The following is a 21,861-nucleotide window of genomic DNA, read 5'->3' as shown; positions in this document are numbered from 1 at the left end:
TGTCGAAGTGGTGGATAAATTAGCCGAAGTAAACATCGAATTGAACGAAGAACTCAAAGTAATAATACTTTTGTCGAGTTTGCCGGTTGAGTATGAAAACTTTGTTGTAGCAATCGAGACTCGTGACGAATTGCCGACTTTCAATACTCTAAAAGTAAAGCTTTTAGAAGAGGGTGCTAGAAGAGAACAACAAACAAATCAACAGGTTACAGCGCAAGCAGTTTATGCGCGTGTAAAAGAAGCGGCGCATACTCGTAGCAATAGCAGATCAAACGAAAGTGCAAAGACAATAATAAAGTCAAGTGAGTTTAAGGGGAAATGCTTTAAATGTGGCATGCGCGGGCACATGATTGCTCAGTGCAAAAGAAAACCAAAACATCAAAACGAAATAGAAGATAAGCAAAGTTTAAAAACTAATGAACTTTCTTATGCTGTGTATGCTGCAACAGTGTGTGGTGAAAAAAGCAAACATGATTGGTGTGTCGATAGTGGTGCGACCACACATATGTGTTGCGACAAAAATATGTTCATCTCGCTAATCGAAAGGCAAGAAAAAATAATGCTTGCAGCAGACAATTACACATTCTCGCAAGGTATAGGTACGATTAAAATAAAAACAAGAGAATGTGAAATAGAACTACGTGACGTTTTATTTGTGCCTTCACTCAAAATGAATTTTTATTCTGTAAGTAAAGCATTACAGTATAAACATACAGTTACGTTCAAAGAAAATGTTGTCAAAGTGAAAAACAGTGGGGGTAAAACTCTACTTACGGCTACATTGCAAAATAATTTGTTTATTTTCAATGCAAAAGTACAAAACTCAAACGTACACTTAAACTATATGAAATGGCATAATCGTTATGGCCACATTAATTTTGAAAGCCTAAAGAAAATTGTGGACAAAGACTTAGTGCGTGGTATAGACGTAAAAAATATTGACACAAAAACAAATTGTGACACTTGCAACAAAGCAAAAATTAGTGCCGTGTCTTTTCCTAAGAAGAATAAAACACAATCGAAGCAAGTTTTAGAAATTATACATACAGACGTGTGCGGTCCGATAAACGTAAAATCTGCTGGTGGTGCACGATACTTTCTCACATTTGTAGACGATTATTCGAGAATGATATTTGTGTACTGTATTAAGGAAAAGAGCGAAGTGTTCGAAAAGTTTAAACTTTTTAAAAATATGGTTGAGTGCCAAACACAAAAGAAAATTAAAATATTGCGGAGTGATAATGGCACCGAATTTAACAACAAACTATTTAATGATCTTTTAAATGACAGTGGAATTAAGCGGCAATTAACTGTGCCATATACTCCTCAACAAAATGGAGTGGCTGAACGAGTAAACCGCACAATTGTTGAAATGGCTAGAAGTTTGCTAATGCATGCGGGTATTGAAGAAAGTTTGTGGGGTGAAGCTGTACACACAGCTGTTTATTTACGAAATCGTGCACCTACAAAATTACTCGAAGATTGTACTCCATATGAAATGTGGTACAAAAGAAAGCCATCTGTAAAACATTTTAGGGTTTTTGGCTCACGTGCATTCGCTTTAGATAAAATGCATCGTGGTAAATTTAGTGCAAAAGGCAAAGAGTATGTGTTTGTCGGATACTCAGAAATTGCAAAAGCTTATAGTTTGTACGATAGGGAAACGCGTCAGGTTTGTGTAAAACGTGATGTAAAGTTTGTAGAACACGAACTTAGTTCCATTGTACCTGAAAATAAAAATCAAAACGTAAATGATGATAATGATATAGCTACAATTGTAATGCAAATAGACCGTCCTAACGAAGAACAAGTTGATGAATTCGAAAGTTGTACCGAAGATGACTCAAGTCAGGCGGAGTCAAGTGAAGAAAGTTCCGACGTGGAACATGAAACACAAACAGCAGGCAGCTCTCGAAATGAGGAGGGTGAAATACGTCGCGGTCCTGGTAGACCAAAAATTATTCGTACTGGATAGGCAGGTCGTCCTAGAAAAGAATATCAAACGTTAAACTACTTACAATATGGTGAAGATATAGAAACGCCGCGTTCAGACAAAGAAGCCTTAGCAAGCGAATACTCCTTTGAGTGGGAGGAATCTATGAAAGAAGAGTATGAAGCACTTTTAGCAAATAATACTTGGTCAACAGTAGATTTGCCCAAAGGCCAAAAAGCGATTGGGTCAAAGTGGGTTTTTCGCATAAAACGAGACCCAAGTGGTAATATTTCAAAGTTTAAGTCCAGGCTAGTGGCAAAAGGCTGCAATCAGCAGCTGGGCTTAAATTACTGGGAAACTTTTTCGCCAGTAATAAGATACGAAACAATTCGCATGTTGCTTGCTATTGCAGTTGAGAAAGAGTTACATTTACATCAAATCGACATTTCTAACGCGTATCTTAATAGTAAAATAAGTGAAGACATTTATATAAGGCAGCCAGAGGGATTTGTAGATTCCAAAAATCAGAATAAGGTTTTAAAGCTGAACAAAGCTATTTATGGCTTAAAACAATCTGGTCGACACTGGAATAGCACACTTTACGTAGCATTAAAAAGTTTAGGTTTTAATGCGTGCAAAAGCGAACCGTGTCTGTATGTAAAAAAATATAAAAGCGTATATAGCTACATAGCAGTGTATGTGGATGATCTGATTTTGGCTTGCCCAAGTGAACAAGAAATCGCAAGCATTAAGCAGGCCTTACATTCAAAATTTGAATTACATGACGGTGGCCCAATAAATTATTTTCTTGGTTTTGAAATCGAACGTGAGGGTAAAACTGGTGCGATTTCCGTGTGTCAGAAAAAATACATCAGCGAACTACTAAACGTTTTTGGTATAACCTCATGTCGTCCGGTAAGCACTCCTTTGGATCCAGGTTTCCAAGCAAGCTGTAGAGATGAAAAATGTGCAAAGGCGAATGCAACAAACTATCAATCGTTGATCGGTTCTTTAATGTATTTGGCGATTTCAACACGGCCGGACATAATGCATGCAGTATGTGTACTAGCGCAAAGAAACCAAAATCCACACTCTGAACATGAAGCGGGTGCAAAACATATTTTGAAGTATTTGTCAAAAACAATTGATTTGAAGTTAATTTATTGCAAAAATGGTAAGCCGGTAGAAGGATACGCAGATGCTGATTGGGCTAGCAATAGTGTAGATAGAAAGTCATATACCGGTTATTCATTCTTTTTGGCTGGCAGCGCTTTTTCATGGCAAAGTAAAAAGCAAGATGTAGTTGCTTTAAGTAGTACGGAAGCGGAATATATCACTTTATGTACTGCTGCAAAGGAAGCTGTATACATTCGGCGATTATTAACTGAAGTTGGTTACAACCACGAAGATCCTATTTTGGTGAAAGGTGACAACATGGGCGCAATTCAAATTTCGAAGAATCCTGTATTTCACAAACGCACCAAACACATTGAAATAAAATATCACTACATTCGAGAGGTTATTGAACAAAATAAAATTAAGTTAGAGTATGTTTCTACAAATGAAAATGTATCTGATATTTTTACCAAAAATTTGCAAAAACAAAAACATGTAAAGTTTACACTTATGCTTGGTCTTAAAAATTAATGTAAGAAATATTTAACTTGAGAAAGAGTGTTGAAATATTAGTTTGTAATTATTTATCCAAGTTGAAATATTTCCTAATGGGAACAAAGAATGAACTATTGTACTCATAGAATGAATAAGTACTATTGCATAAGATGAAGAATATGAACTATTGTACTCCTTTTTAACTTTCAGTCTTGAATAAACGTTTGATTGCTCAACATATCCAACACCTATTTCATTTCAAATAAGTTATTTTCCTTTAATGAATTGCCTGATAAAAAGGGTTACCTTGATAGGGTAAATTATGTAATAACTTTACATTCATTATATTTAATAGAATTAAACTATTTCTAAAAGCATCAAAAACTTTTGTGCATCATACACCAAAATATAAATAAAATTAAGTAAAAATTTTTTTTAGTTAAATCTATTTATTTAGTTAAAAGATAAGGTAATTAAGCTACTGGGTTCATACCCCATTTATAAAGGTTTTAATCCTTTTCTTTTTAATTTTCAATAATTCTGCCAAAATCATATTTTTTTTATTTTAATAGTAGGAACATTAATTACGGTATCATCTAATTCTTGATTAAGTGCTTGAATAGGTTTAGAAATTAATTTATTATCTTTTATCCCCCTAATAAGAGATAATAATTTAATATCAACAGAAGCTTCTCTTAAGTATTTTTTAACTCAAGCAATAGCATCCGCTGTTTTATTATTTGCTATTATTATGATATATCTTAATAATTTCCCTATATTTCAATCAAACTCAATATATAATGATATAATTATTTATTCTTCCCTTTTACTAAAAAGCGGAGCCGCCCCTTTCCATTTTTGATTCCCTAATGTTATAGAAGGATTATCCTGAATAAATGCTTTAGTATTAATAACATGACAAAAAATTGTGCCGATTATAATAATTTCATATATTACAATTCAACAAAATACTTTTATTTTTTTCAATTATGATTCTTTCAACAATTATTGGATCAATAGGAGGATTAAATCAAACATCCTTACGTAAACTAATAGCATTCTCATCAATTAATCATCTAGGATGAATATTAACTGCAATAAAAATTAGTGAATCAATATGAATAATTTATTTTTGTTTTTATACATTTTTATCATTTAGTTTAACATTTATCTTTAATAATTTTAAAATGTATCATATTAATCAATTGTTTAATTCATTATTTAATTCAAAAATTTTAAAATTCATACTATTTCTAAATTTATTATCCTTAGGTGGACTTCCCCCATTTATTGGATTTTTACCAAAATGATTAGTTATTCAATTATTAGTTTTAAATAATCAATACACTCTTATGACAATTATAACGGTAATAACTTTAATTACATTATTTTTTTATTTACGTTTATGTTTCGCCGCTTTTATAATATACTAAATTATAATGAAAACAACTGAATAAATTATATACAAGTTAACAAAATTCCATTTAAATGTATAATAATTTTATCTTTTATTTCAACATTTAGATTAATTTTAGTGTCTATTATCTACATAACCTTATAAAAATTTAGTTAAATCTATTTATTTAGTAAATTCTTAATTATTAATTTCATTTAATTTTGTTATTTTTATAAAATCAAAGGCTTTAAGTTAAATACACTAATAACCTTCAAAGCTATAAATATAAGTTAAATCTTTTAAGCCTTAGTAATGTTATATTTACTTTTAAGCCTTAGTAATACTATATTTATACTCCTTTAGAATTGCAGTCTAATGTCATTATTGACTATAAAGCCCTAAATTTAAAAATTTAGTTAAATCTATTTATTTAGTAAATTCTTAAACCCCTTCTCATAAAACAAACTTTCTAAAAAGGTTATTCTTATAGATAAATTTATGATTAAAAAGAATTTATTCTCATAAATAGATTTACAATCCATTTAATCTTTGTTACTTTTTAATAATAATTTTTAATAATAAAGAATATTTTAATTGTCTTAATCGCGACAATGACTATTCTCAACAAATCATAAAGATATTGGAACGTTATATTTTATTTTTGGGGCATGAGTCGGTATAGTAGGCACATCTCTTAGAATTCTAATTCGAACTGAGTTAGGACACCCAGGAGCCTTAATTGGAGATGATCAAATTTACAATGTAATTGTAACAGCTCACGCATTTGTAATAATTTTTTTTATAGTAATACCTATTATAATTGGAGGATTTGGAAATTGATGAGTACCTTTAATATTAGGAGCACCTGATATAGCATTTCCACGAATAAATAATATAAGATTTTGATTATTACCTCCTTCTCTTACACTATTACTAGTAAGTAGTATAGTAGAAAACGGAGCTGGTACAGGATGAACTGTTTACCCTCCATTATCATCTTTAATTGCTCATGGAGGAGCTTCGGTAGATTTAGCTATTTTTCATTACATTTAGCCGGAATTTCATCAATCCTAGGAGCAGTAAATTTTATTACAACAGTAATTAATATACGATCTACTGGTATAACATTTGATCGAATACCACTATTTGTATGAGCTGTAGTATTAACAGCTCCATTGTTACTTTTATCTTTACCAGTACTAGCTGGTGCAATTACAATATTATTAACAGACCGAAACTTAAATACATCATTTTTTGATCCTGCTGGAGGAGGAGATCCAATTTTATATCAACATCTATTTTGATTTTTTGGTCATCCAGAAGATTATATATTCTAATTTTACCTGGATTTGGAATAATTTCTCATATTATTAGTCAAGAGTCAGGTAAAAAGGAAACATTTGGTTCTTTAGGAATAATTTATGCAATAATAGCAATTGGATTATTAGGATTTATTGTATGAGCTCATCATATATTTACTGTTGGAATAGACGTAGATACACGAGCATATTTTACATCAGCTACTATAATTATTGCAGTACCAACAGGAATTAAAATTTTCAGTTGATTAGCTACACTTCATGGTACTCAACTAAATTACTCACCAGCAATGTTATGAGCTCTAGGATTTGTTTTCCTATTCACAGTAGGAGGATTAACCGGAGTAATACTTGCTAATTCATCTGTTGATATTATTTTACATGATACTTATTATGTAGTAGCACACTTCCATTATGTATTATCCATAGTAGCAGTATTCGCTATTATAGCTGGATTTATTCACTGATACCCTTTACTTACTGGATTAAATATAAACCCTAGATGATTAAAAAGTCAATTTATTATTATATTTATCGGAGTAAATTTAACATTCTTCCCCCAACATTTCTTAGGACTAGCAGGTATGCCTCGGCGATACTCAGATTATCCAGATGCATATACAACATGAAACATTATCTCAACTATTTCATTATTAGGAATTTTATTTTTCTTATTTATTATTTGAGAAAGTATAATTTCCCAACGACAAGTTATCTATCCTATACAACTAAGTTCATCAATTGAAAGACTTCAAAATACCCCTCCTGCCGAACATAGTTATTCTGAATTACCACTTTTAACTAATTTCTAATATGGCAGATTAGTGCAATGGATTTAAGCTCTATATATAAAGTATTTCACTTTTATTAGAATTATAAATATAAATAATTATTTATTAATTTCATAATGACAACATGAGCAGCCCTTGGCCTTCAAGATAGTGCCTCTCCCTTAATAGAACAATTATCATTTTTCCACGATCATACTCTTATAATTTTAGTAATAATCACAACTTTAGTAGGTTATTTAATATTTATATAATATTATTTTTTAATTCATACACAAATCGAAATCTACTACATGGACAAACCATTGAAGTAATTTGAACAATTCTACCAGCTATTATTCTATTATTTATTGCTTTTCCTTCTTTACGACTTTTATATTTAATTGACGAAATCAATGAACCTTCAGTAACTCTAAAAGCTATTGAACACCAATGATACTGAAGTTATGAATATTCAGATTTTATAAATGTAGAATTTGATTCATATATTTTTTTTTTGTTTTTATTTAAAACTTTATTTTGTATTCTGTCTATACTTACAATTCTTAGAAGACATTTTACAAATATTTGGTTACATTTAAGAGTGGCTTTGATTTTAGTATTAAAGGAATATTTCCAGTGAAATATCCTTTCTATTAAATAAATTCAATATTTTATAGATGGCTCTTGGACGAGCTGAATTGGTGTTTTTCTTTTCAACCTTAAAAAACACATGATGGTGACATGAGGGTAGAGGCCAGTTCATTTGGGTGCGATTGAAGTCGATTTCGGTATTTACTGGTTACATTTTGTATTTCCTCTTTTATTGAAGGGATGTCTAGGTCTCGATGAATTTGGGCATTTGTCACGTACCACGGAGCGTTGACTAGGGTGCGTAGAGTCTTGGACTGAAAACGCTGCAGGATTTCCAAGTTTGAATTAGACGCAGTTCCCCACAGTTGGATTCCGTAAGTCCAGACTGGTTTTATCACAGATTTGTAGAGGATAAGTTTGTTGTCCATTGAGAGGGTGGATTTGCGGTTTAGCAGCCAGTACATATTACGAAATATTAAACCTAGAGCTTTCCTTTTTGTAAAAATATGTGTTTTCCACGTAAGCCGTTTATCCAAATGAATGCCGAGATATTTAGCACTATCACATTGCGGAATTGGAATACGGTTTAAGTTGATTTGTGGGCAGGTGGTTCTTTTTGTGGTAAAGGTTACGTGTTGGGATTTATGTTCGTTTACTTTCAACCGCCAGCTCCAGAGCCATTTGGAGATTTTATTTATGCTTATTTGGAGCATATAAGAGGCTTCTACGGGATCCACTGCTGTCGCCATAATAGCGGTGTCATCGGCAAAAGTGCCAGTTAGTACACCTTTTGTGGTTGGCAGATCGTGTGTAAAAATTAAGTACAGGATTGGACCTAATATACTGCCTTGTGGGACCCCAGCTTGAATTTGTTGGAAATTGGAAATTTCATTTTCGTAATTTACGTAGAACATTCGTTGGTTTAGATATGATTTAAGCAGCAAATAGGCATTTAGTGGTAATTTCTTTTTTATTTTAAAAAATAGGCCTTGGTGCCACACTCGGTCGAAGGCTTGTGATATGTCCAGGAAAACTGCTGAGCAGATTTGTTTTCGGTCGAGCGCTGTTTGTATTTTTTCGACAAGTCTATGGACTTGCTCAATTGTCGAATGCTCATTCCTGAAACCAAACTGATGTTTCGGAATTATTTGTTTGCGTTCGATAAAAACCATTAAACGTTTAAGGAAGATCTTTTCAAAAACTTTTGACAGTATTGGTAGAAGACTGATAGGGCGATAGGATTTCACTTCATCGCCTGGTTTTCCTGTTTTGAGCACCATTTTAATTTCTGCTACTTTCCATTGAGCTGGGAAAATGTTACTGGTTAAGCACGCATTAAACAAATGGGTAATGAAATTATAGGGTGATCTTTGATCTTGTGATCTTTTAGCTTTTTAATAGTGCTAACTATTTCACTTTTGGTGAACTTTTTCATCGGTAGCTCTATTTGGTAGGGTTCGTTTAAAAAGGCAGCAACAGTGCTGTCAAAACAAAGATCAGCTTCAGTATCGTTGGGTGTAAAAATATCTTTTAGATATTTAGAAAAAAGCTCAGATTTCTCGATTGCGGTTTTCGCCCACGAACCATCTTTTTTACGAAGTGGAGGACGGTGCTCTTTTGTGGTACTTACTTTTTTGCTGACTTTCCACAGGGAATAATTGGTGAGGTGTGTTGGTTCCAAACCCCATAGAAACTGCCTCATTTCTTTATCGTGTTGCTCTTTCAATAATAATTTTATTTCTTTTGATAACTTGTTAAAACGGCTTTTATATTCAGGAAATCTTTTTTGTTGCCATATTTTTCTTGCCTGGCGTTTCTCTTTTAGTTTGTTTCTTAGGAAGATATCGATGTTTGAATTTCTTTCTGTACGAGTATGAGGACTCACATGAGTGGTGGATGACCACGCTGCATCCTGGATGCATTTTGTTAGATATTCGGTAGCCTCGATTATATCTTCCTCGTTTTTTAGAGCAACTTTTATGCCAAGTGTCGACGTCAAAATGGTTTTAAATTGAGTCCAATTTGTACGGCTGTTGGTAAGTTGGCAGTTTTGGGGCCTATTTTCGAGTTTACCATTTATTGTGATTATCACTGGCGAATGGTCAGAAGAAAGATCCAGGCAGGATTTACAGGTTATCTGCAGGTACGATAGACCTTTAATGACACAAAAATCAACAAGGTCAGGAATCTTTTTTGGGTCTGAAGGCCAATAAGTTGGCTCTCCCGTTGAGAAAACTTTCAAGTTCATTGATGTCGTTGCGTTGTGTAATTCGCGTCCCTTTGTTGTCGTAAGCCGAGAACCCCATAGTGTATTTTTTGCATTATAGTCACCTCCTGCTATAAAGCGTGCTCCCAGGGTTTTAAAAAACTTAACATATTCTATATTTTTAATTTTGTGTTTAGGTGGACTGTATATTGCAGAAATAAGTAATGCACCGATTGAGTCTTGTACTATGACATTTGTTGCTTGAATTTCCTCTGTTCTATAATGTGTGGATTCATAGTGCTTGATTGATTTCTTTATAAGAATAGCAGAGCCTCCGTGAGCAGATCCATCAGGATGCATTGTGTGATAGAAACAGTAGAAGGGAATATTGAAAAAACTCTTTTTGGTGAAATGGGTTTCTGATACTAAGAAGATGTCTATATCGTGTTTTTGCAAGAAAATTTTTAACTCATTCGAGTGTTGTGACAGCCCATTTGCATTCCACAAAGCAAGGTTTAAGGGCATGGAATATGGGGCTTTTGGACAAGACTTACTAAAAGGTTTGTCATGGCAGTCATTTGGCTCATTACATCTCTTAATAGCTTCATCATTTCCCGGATTTCGCTGATCAAGGCGTTGTTTTCGTTGGTGTTTTGGTTTATTTCACTACTAGCAACTTGTGCATACGATAGCTTCTGTTGGTTAAAATTTAGTTGTACTTGTTGGTGGCTTGGATCGTTTTGGGCGCTCTGAGATGGCATTATCTTCTTCCTTAGTGCAGGAAAGGAGGTTGCTTGCAGCTTTTTATATACGGTGCATCCTTTATAGTTCGCCGGGTGATTACCCTCACACAGTGCACATTTGACGTCTTTGGATCTCGTCTTTCGTTCGCATTCAGATGTTAAATGATCGCCTGCGCACTTAACGCATTTGGCTTGTCTTCGACAGCCAGATTTTGTATGGCCATAGTTTTGGCATCGCGAACACTGTGGCAGGTCGCGTTTTGGCCGGGAGGGTTCAAAAGTAATGCGACTGTGAAGTAAGTTTCTAATATCATAGATTGATTTATTGTTAGGATTTTGCACCATTTCTACGACAAACATTGGCAGTGCTCTTTTGTTTTGAGAGTGTTTCATATTCCAAACATTAGTGACAGAGTGACCATATTCCTTTAATGCAAGTTTGATTTCTTCAGGTTCAACTGACGGATGCATATTTCTTAAAATTACTTTAAAACTTCTTTCATTTTTTGGTTTGTATGTGTAAAACTCTGTCTTCTTACTTTCAAGCAATTTAACTATGTTAGTGAATGCTTCCGGTGTTTTTGGCTGGATTTTTACACGATTTGACCCAATGACTCTTAATTCGTAGTTATTACTTTCAAATTCGTTGAGCGTGTTTAATAACGGGTGAATATTCTCGACTCTGTCTACGAAGATTGGAGGAGGTTTGAGAGGTTTTTCCTTTTCAGGTATTTTATCTGCTTCTAATTCGTTGTTATCATCCATTGAAAGAGCATCGAATTTGTTTTCATTACTTAGCCAATAGCTAAGTTTTTGTTGCTTTGCTTTGCTTACATTTTGCGGGCTACCTAAAGGCCTTTTTGGATTTTTGACTAGGGTCCAATTTTTATCATTTGACGTAGAATTTGTAATATTCGTTTCATTCGGATTTATTGAACTCATAGAAGAGGAGCGTTGCTTTTGAGTTTCATTTGTCACAATCATAACCTTATTGGTTGTACATGGGTTAATATTCCCTTGACGAGAAGCGCCATCTGTTGGCTGTTTGGTTGATGAATGGTTCGCGTCCGAGCTGTGAGGGGGAGTGCGATTTAATGGCATGGCCGAAGCCTGGCAACGCCTTTACGAGCTGTGTTTTTGATAACAGCTGTCACTTTTGGGCAAAATAGTGTAAAAACAAAAAAAAAACCGCGAGCGGGACGAATTGATTATCGATGGTTAGCAATAACGACAGTTTCTCTTCTGTTTTTTTTTTTTTTTTGTTTTGTTTGTTTTGTTTTTCTTTTTACCGTACAATGGTATATTTATATGCACAGCAAAAAGAATAAGGAAAATATGTGTTTTGTAAATCACAAGGCTGATTTATATATATGTATGTACATCAAAAATTACTGATTTGAGTAACACTATACCAATATGGTATCACCACATCACCATCAGAATTAATAAAAGTCACTTGCGATTTTAATACAGTTGAAAGATGCGAAGCGAAAGCAAAACACGTCTCCCGATGTTGACTATCGACCAACTCGATTCATATATAATTCCAACAAATGAATTAACAGCAGACAGATTCCGATTATTAGATGTTGATAATCGTGTTATTTTACCCATAAATTCACAAATTCGTATTTTAGTAACAGCCGCAGATGTAATCCATTCATGAACAGTACCCGCTCTTGGAGTAAAAGTAGATGGAACTCCTGGACGATTAAATCAAATTAATTTTTTAATAAATCGACCAGGACTATTCTACGGACAATGTTCTGAAATTTGCGGTGCTAATCATAGTTTTATACCTATTGTTATTGAAAGTATTCCTGTTAACCATTTTATTAAATGAATTACAAATAGAGTAAATTCATCATTAGATGACTGAAAGCAAGTATTGGTCTCTTAAACCACTCAATAGTAAATTAGCACCTACTTCTAATGATTTATAACTAACAAAACAAAATTTAGTTAAATCTATAACATTAGTTTGTCAAACTAAAATTATTAAACTTATTAATATTTTTTAATCCCACAAATAGCTCCAATTGGTTGATTAAGTTTATTTATTATTTTTTCTATCACATTTATACTTTTTAGAATAATAAATTATTACTCTATAATTCCTCAATCCCCTAAATCTAGTTCAATTAAAAAATCCTCTACTCAAACTCTTAATTGAAAATGATAACAAATTTATTCTCAGTTTTTGACCCTACTTCAAGTATTTTTAATTTATCTCTTAATTGAATAAGAACTCTTTTAGGATTAATAGTAATCCCTTCAACATATTGATTAATACCTTCACGATATCATATTTTCTGAAATTCAATTTTATTAACTTTACACAAAGAATTCAAAACTTTATTAGGATCTACAGGACATTCAGGATCAACTTTTATTTTCGTTTCTTTATTTTCAATAATCTTATTTAATAACTTCATAGGATTATTCCCTTATATTTTTACAAGTACAAGTCATTTAACATTAACTTTAACATTAGCTTTACCTTTATGATTATGTTTTATAATTTATGGTTGAATTAATCACACACAACATATATTTGCACATTTAGTTCCCCAAGGAACACCAGCAATTTTAATACCATTTATAGTATGTATTGAAACAATTAGAAATTTAATTCGACCAGGAACTCTAGCAGTACGACTAGCGGCTAATATAATTGCAGGTCATTTACTATTAACCCTTCTAGGAAATACAGGACCATCACTTTCCTATGCTATCATTTCCCTATTAATTATTGCCCAAATTGCTTTATTAGTACTTGAATCAGCAGTAGCAATTATTCAATCCTATGTATTTGCAGTATTAAGTACTTTATACTCTAGAGAAGTAAATTAATTTAATTAATGTCAACACATGCTAATCATCCATTTCATTTAGTAGATTATAGCCCATGACCTTTAACAGGAGCTATTGGAGCAATAACATCAGTTTCAGGTTTAGTTAAATGATTCCATCAATATGATATTTCATTATTCCTATTAGGTAATATTATTACTATTTTAACTGTCTATCAATGATGACGAGATGTTTCTCGTGAAGGAACTTTCCAAGGATTACACACCCTACCTGTAACATTAGGTCTACGATGAGGAATAATTTTATTCATTTTATCAGAAGTTTTATTTTTCGTATCATTCTTTTGAGCCTTTTTTCACAGAAGATTATCTCCAACAATTGAATTAGGAGCTTCATGACCACCAGCAGTAATTAAACCCTTCAACCCATTTCAAATTCCTTTATTAAATACAGCTATTTTACTAGCCTCAGGAGTAACTGTAACATGAGCCCATCATAGTTTAATAGAAAGTAATCATTCTCAAGCCACACAAGGATTATTCTTCACGGTATTATTAGGAGTATATTTTACTATTTTACAAGCATATGAATATATTGAAGCACCATTTACAATTGCTGACTCAGTTTACGGTTCTACATTTTTTTAGCTACAGGATTCCATGGAATCCACGTATTAATTGGAACAACTTTCTTATTAATCTGTTTAATTCGACATTTAAATAATCACTTTTCAAAAACACATCATTTCGGTTTTGAAGCAGCCGCTTGATACTGACATTTCATTGATATTGTTTGATTATTTCTATATATTTCAATTTATTGATGAGGAGGATAATACAATAATATAACAAACTAATATTTACAATATCTATATAATATATAAAGTATATTTGACTTCCAATCATAAAGTCTACTAATTAGTAGTATAGATAATTTTCTCAATTATTATTATAGCTCTAACTTTAATAACGATTACAAGTGTTGTAATAATTTTAGCTTCTATTTTATCAAAAAAAAGTATAGCAGATCGAGAAAAATGCTCCCCATTTGAATGTGGTTTTGATCCAAAATCATCATCACGTCTTCCATTCTCTATACGATTTTTCTTAATCACAATTATTTTTTTAATTTTTGATGTAGAAATTGCATTAATCTTACCAATAATCCTAATTATTAATTTATCAAACATTATAATATGAACAATTACATCAATCATTTTTATTATAATCTTAATTATTGGTTTATACCACGAATGAAACCAAGGTATATTAAATTGATCTAACTAACATATAAATATATAAACTAAATAGGATTGTAGTTAATTATAACATTTGATTTGCATTCAAAAAGTATTGAATTTTCAATCTATCTTAAAACTATTTATTCAGTAAATTCTTAATTATTTATTTAATAAACAAACGAATATGAAGCGATTTATTGCAATTAGTTTCGACCTAATTTTAGGTAATTTACTACCCTTATTCTAAAAATTTAGAATTTAGTTAAATCTATTTATTTAATAAATTCTTAATTATTAATTTAATTGAAGCCAAAAAGAGGCATATCACTGTTAATGATAGAACTGAAATTTAATTTCCAATTAAGGAAGTAAGATGTTCAAGAAAAAGCTGCTAACTTTTATCTTTTAATGGTTAAATTCCATTTATACTTCTATTTATATAGTTTAATAAAAACATTACATTTTCATTGTAAAATTAAAAATATTTTTTTTTAATATATAAATTACTTAATTTTATTATTTAAATTAATTTTATTTAGAATTATTAATTTTGTTTTATAATAAACTATTATTTATAAAAAATTCAATGAAAACAGCCTATTTCATTTCAAATAAGTTATTTTCCTTTAATAAATATATTATATCTTATATATAAAATAAAGTCAACTTTTTGTGTGTGTTCGCTAACCGGCCGTGTCCGTGCACCGAATTAAACCAAACTTACACACATTGTTAAGTAGGTATTGAGGATGGTTTACGTATAGTTTGGATGCCTATTGGTGGGTAGGGCTCGAGATATAGGTCAAAACGTGGACCCGGGTAACCTTCGGATGTGTATGTACAATATGGGTATCAAATGGAAGCTGCTGGTGAATGCTTTAGTTCAGAGTTTTTCCATCCGCTCCATGACTAGGGTCTCGAGATAGAGACCAAAACGTGGACCCTAGAATGTGTTTGTACAATATGGATATCAAATGAAAGCTGTTGATAAGTGCTTTAATAGGGGGTAATTTTCATACCTATTAATGACTAGGGTCTCGAAATATATGCCAAAACGTGGACCCGCCGTGTCTTTGAACCGAATTAAACCAAACTTACGCACATTGTTAAGTAGGTATTGAAGATGATTTCCGTATAGTTTGAATACCTATTGGTAGATAGAGTCTCGAGATATAGGTCAAAACGTGGACCCGGGTAACCTTCGGATGAGTATGTACAATATGGGTATCAAATTGAAGCTGTTGGTGAATGCTTTAATACGGGGCAATTTTCATACCTATTGATGGCTAGGGTCTTGAAATATATGCCAAAACGAGGACCCGCCGTGTCTTTGCACCGAATTAAACCAAACTTGCACACTTTGTTAAATAGATATTGAAGATGGTTTCCGTATAGTTTGGATACCTATTGGTAGATAGGGTCTCGAGATATAGCTCAAAACGTGGGCCCGGGTAACCTTCGGATGTGTATGTACAATATGGGTATCAAATGGAAGCTGTTGGTGAATGCTTTAGTTCAGAGTATTTTTCATTCCGCTCCGTGACTAGGGTCTCGAGATAGAGACCAAAACGTGGAGCCTAGAATGTGTTTGTACAATATGGATATCAAATCGAAGCTGTTGGTGAATGCTTTAGTTCAGAGTAGGGTCTCGAGATGGAGACCAAAACGGGGAGCCTAGAATGTGTTTGTACAATATGGATATCAAATTGAAGCTGTTGGTGAATGCTTTAGTACAGAGTATTTTTCATACCGCTCCGAGACTGGGGTCTCAAGATATAGGTCAAAACGTGGACCTGGGTAACCTTCGGATGTGTATGTACAATATGGGTATCAAATGAAAGCTGTCGATAAGAATAAAGAATAAAGAATAAAGAATAAAGAAATAAAGAAATAAATATGGCCCGCTTCGCTGGGCACACTAAAATAGAATAGGTATGGTTTAGAACAGAAAAGATATGGTTTTCATATTATTTATTTCTTTATTCTCATATTATTTATTTCTTTATTCAATACCACGTTTTGGTCTCTATCTCGAGACTCTAGCCACGGAGCGGCATGAAAAATACTCTGAACTAAAGCATTCACCAACAGCTTCGATTTGATATCCATATTGTACAAACACATTCTAGGCTCCCCGTTTTGGTCTCTATTTCGAGACCCTGGTCACGGAGCGGCATGAAAAATACTCTGAACTAAAGCATTCACCAACAGCTTCCATTTGATACCCATATTGTACAAACACATTCTAGGCTCCACGTTTTGACCTATATCTCGAGACCCCAGTCACGGAGCGCTTCGCTGGGCACACTAAAATAGAATAGATATGGTTTAGAACAGAAAAGATATGGTTTTCATATTATTTATTTCTTTATTCTTTATATATAATATTTACTTAAAAACAAGTAGAAAAACAAAAAATATTGTTTATGCCAAAGCGCTTGAATAAAGAATAAAGAAATAAATAATATGAAAACCATATCTTTTCTGTTCTAAACCATATCTATTCTATTTTAGTGTGCCCAGCGAAGCGCTCCGTGACTGGGGTCTCGAGATATAGGTCAAAACGTGGACCCGGGTAACCTTTGGTTGTGGATGAACAATATGGGCATCAAATGAAAGCTGTCGATAAGTGCTTTAATACGGGGTAATTTTCATACCTATTGATGACTAGGGTCTCGAAATATATGCCAAAACGTGGACCCGCCGTGTCTTTGCGCCGAAGTAAACCAAACTTACACACATTGTTAACACTTGATGATCATGAAAAAAGAAGATTTTTTTTTAATTTCAAATCAAAGCAAATGAATAACTAAGAAACAACCGTCTTTTTTCCTGATCATCAATCTTCTTTTTTCCTGATTTTCAATTTATATTTTATATTTACTCAAAAACAAATAGAAAATCAAAAAATATTGTTTATGCCAAAGCGCTTGAATAAAGAATAAAGAAATAAATAATATGAAAACCATATCTTTTCTGTTCTAAACCATATCTATTCTATTTTAGTGTGCCCAGCGAAGCGGGCCGGGTTTGCTAGTATGTACATAAATTATATATACATACATAATAGATAAATTTAACTAAATAAATAATTTATAAAAAAAAATTTTAGTTAAATCTATTTATTTAGTAAATTCTTAATTTACTAAAACTTATTCACCATATTCAAGAATTAAACAATTACCCTAACATCTTCAGTGTTATACTCTATAATTTGAGCTACTTGAATAAAATAAAAAAAAAATCTAAAAATAAAAGTAATTCACAAAACAAATAATAAAAGATAAATTTTTAGATTATTATTATGTAAAAAATAAACTAATTGAGAATATTCAACCAACTTACTATATAAATTCTGTCCCCCCATAAATTCAGACCACCCTTGATCAAAAGATTTATAAACAATTCTATCTAAAACTAAAGGAGAATTAATTACACCATAAGTAGAAATATAAGGTATAAATCATATTGAACCAGAAAAATAACTTACTAAATAATTATTTAAAGACTTATTAAAATAAAATAAAGACACATTGGAAATTAAATAACCCAATAATCCACCACTAATACAAACAAATAAAGTTAACAACTTCAAATAAATTGGTAAACAAATTATATACGGAGTAGGAAAAATTAATCATCTAAGCATACTACCACCAATAATTCTTATAATCAGTAATCCTCTTATACCACGCAATATAATTCATCCTTAGTCTCTTAATATATTTAAAGATCCACAATTTAGTTCACCAGTTATAGAATAATAAACCAACCGAAAAGAATAACATACCGTTAATCCAGTAGAAAAAAATAAAGAAAAAAAGAAAATTAAATCCTTAGAATAAAATCCAGCTAAAAAAGGTATACCACATAAAGCTAAATTAGCAACATTAAAACAGCCAGAAGTTAAAGGTATATAAATTCCTAACCCTCCCATCAACCGAATATCTTGTGAATTATTTATATTATGAATAATAACTCCAGCACACATGAATAATAATGCTTTAAATAAAGCATGACTCAATAAATGAAAAAAAGTTAACTTATAAAATCCTATTGATAAAATTCTTATTATCAAACCTAATTGACTCAAAGTAGATAAAGCAATATTTTTTTTTAAATCAAATTCAAAATTAGCTCCTAATCCAGCTATAAATATAATCAACCCAGATAATAAAAGTAAAACTTGACCTATTCAAGAATTACATAATAAAATATTAAACCGAATTAACAAATAAATTCCAGCAGTAACAACAGTAGGAGCTGCTATTGCAGCAGGTAATCAAGATGAAAAAGGAATTTGAGCTCTTTTAGTTATAGCCGCTAATATAATTAATCTACCAATAATTTCTATTTCAATTCTATTTTTTATTGTCTCCAAATAAAAAATATAATTTCAACTTCCATAATTTAACATTCAAGCAATACCTAGTAAAAAAGCAACATCACCAATTCGATTTGATAAAGCAGTCAATATACCAGCATTATAAGATTTTACATTCTGAAAATAAATTACTAAACAGTAAGAAACTAATCCTAACCCATCTCATCCTAATAAAATTCTAATTAAATTAGGGCTAATAATTAATAATATTATAGATAAAACAAATATAAGAACTAATATAATAAAACGATTAATATTTAAATCTCCTCCTATGTACTCCTTTCTATAATAAATAACTAAAGAAGAAATTAATAAAACAAAAGATATAAATAATAAACTCATTCAATCAAATAAAAAAGTCATAACAATTCTACACGAATTAAATCTAACCACTTCTCACTCAATAAATACACAAAAATCCTTAATTAATATTAATAATCTAAAAAAAAAATTAATTCTAAATAAAATTAAAACCAAAAATCTAATTCTACAAATAGATAAATATTTTCTCACGATTTAAAATGATTAAAAATCATATCATTGACACCACAAATCAATATTTTAAATAAACTATTTAAATAAAATTAAAGTCAAATTATACAAATATCACTCTTCAAAATTAATAAATTTAAAGGAAATCAATGTAAAAATAATAAATAATATTCCCGAATTTTACCTCCTCGAAATGAATAAACCCCAGAAAATAATTTACCATGCTGACTATAAGCATACAAATATAAAGTATAAGCAGCTCTAAAAAAAGATAACAAGGATAAAGAAATTATTGTTAATCAAGATCAACTAACAATTCTATTTAATAAACAAATTTCACCCAATAAATTTAAAGAAGGAGGTGCAGCTATATTACAAGCTCTTAACAAAAATCATCACAATGTTATAGAAGGTATAAAATTTAATAAACCCTTATTAATTAATAAACTTCGATTCCCTAACCGTTCATATGTAATATTAACTAAGCAAAAAAGTCCAGAAGAACAAAGCCCATGAGCAATTATTAATGTATAAGAACCACAAAACCCCAAATATCTTAAAGTTATAAGACCCCCTAAAACAATTCCTATATGAGCAACAGAAGAATAAGCAATTAAAGCCTTTAAGTCAGTCTGACGTAAACAAACTAAACTAATTAAAACACCTCCAATTAATCTAATTCTAATTCAAATATAATTATATTTAATACCACTTACTTGTAAAAAAGAAAAAACTCGCAACAATCCGTATCCACCTAATTTTAATATAACCCCAGCTAAAATTATTGAACCAGAAACAGGAGCTTCTACATGAGCTTTCGGTAATCATAGATGAACCAAAAATATAGGTATTTTAACTAAAAAGGCTAAAATTAAAGATAAATATAATAAATCATAACAATTAATATAATTTATCAAAAGATAATAATTGAATGTCATTAAAGTATTATATAAATAAAAAATTCCTACTAGTATAGGTAAAGAAACTAATAAAGTATAAAATAAAAGATAAATACCGGCTTGTAAACGTTCAGGTTGATATCCCCACCCTAAAATCAAAAATAAAGTAGGAATCAATCTTCTTTCAAAAAATAAATAAAATATAAATCAATTTATTCTACCAAAAGATAAAACTAAACATAATAATAAAATTAATACATTAATTAAAAAAAAATTTTCATAGTTACCATACTTATTAATAGATTCACTAGAAGTGTACAAATTCAAAAACTCAATAAAATTAATCCATATGAAATAACATCAAATCCCAAAAAATAAGAAACATTTACAAAATAATTTGTACAATAATTCATTAAAATAAAAATAAAACTTACCAAAAATAATAAAATGAATTTATTATAAAACAAAAAGGCGTAATAAAAATTATTATAAAAATTAACTTTAACATTGCAATACATTAAATGATTGAAAATAGTCATTTCCATGAGTTCGAATTATAGATACTAAAATTGAAAGACCTAAAGCTCCTTCACAAACACTAAAAGTTAAAAATATTATACTAAAATATCTTATAAAATCTATTAAATTCAAATAAATAAATAATAAAAAAAAATAAACTTAAAACAATATATTCCAAGCTCAAAAGCATAGATAATAAATGTTTACGATTAAAAACAAAAACAAATACTCCCATTAAAATTAAAAAACAAGGTAATCCCCAATATAATAACATTAACATTAGTTTTAATAGTTTAACAAAAACATTGGTCTTGTAAATCAAAAATAAGAATTAATCTTTTAAAACTTCAAGAGAAAAGAAATAACTTTATCATTAATCCCCAAAATTAATATTTTAAATAAACTACCTCCTGATATTATACAACTAACTTTATACTCCACAACATTAATCTCTAGTCTTATTTTCATTCAAATAAATCATCCATTAGCAATAGGACTAATATTATTAATTCAAACAATACAAATTTGTCTTCTAACTGGATTAATAGCTAAAAGATTCTGATTTTCATGTGTATTATTTTTAATTTTCCTAGGAGGAGTATTAGTGTTATTCATCTACGTTACATCTCTAGCATCAAATGAAATATTCTCCCTTTCAATGAAAACAGCCTTCTCATTTATATTAATTTTCATTTTATTAATAAGTATTAGATGATTTATAGATAAATTATATATTTCATCCTTCATTCAAAATAATGAAATACAAAGCATAATTAACTTAAATATATTTACGGAAGAAAATTCTTTAAATCTTCATAAATTATATAATTATCCAACAAATTTAATTACTATTTTATAAATAAATTATCTATTAATTACATTAATTGCAGTAGTAAAAATTACTAAATTATTCTATGGACCCCTACGATTAATAAATTAAACTA

The 21,861-nt window shown here is 30.6% G+C and overlaps 4 pseudogenes; 3 read left to right on the top strand and 1 right to left on the bottom strand.

The window, feature by feature from the left end:
• Window positions 1-4,112: 4,112 nt before the first annotated feature.
• On the top strand, window positions 4,113-5,105 carry LOC129251497 (NADH-ubiquinone oxidoreductase chain 2-like; annotated as a pseudogene).
• Window positions 5,106-5,635: 530 nt separating this feature from the next.
• On the top strand, window positions 5,636-7,071 carry LOC129251491 (cytochrome c oxidase subunit 1-like; annotated as a pseudogene).
• Window positions 7,072-14,296: 7,225 nt separating this feature from the next.
• Window positions 14,297-19,349, bottom strand: LOC129251475 (NADH-ubiquinone oxidoreductase chain 5-like; annotated as a pseudogene).
• A 1,081-nt stretch (window positions 19,350-20,430) lies between these two features.
• LOC129251474 (NADH-ubiquinone oxidoreductase chain 6-like) lies at window positions 20,431-21,857 on the top strand (annotated as a pseudogene).
• Window positions 21,858-21,861: the final 4 nt, after the last annotated feature.

The sequence above is a fragment of the Anastrepha obliqua genome, unplaced genomic scaffold (genome assembly GCF_027943255.1).
Source record: "Anastrepha obliqua isolate idAnaObli1 unplaced genomic scaffold, idAnaObli1_1.0 ptg000023l, whole genome shotgun sequence".
NCBI classification, from domain to species: domain Eukaryota; kingdom Metazoa; phylum Arthropoda; class Insecta; order Diptera; family Tephritidae; genus Anastrepha; species Anastrepha obliqua.
This window is presented reverse-complemented; position numbering and strand designations above follow the sequence as displayed.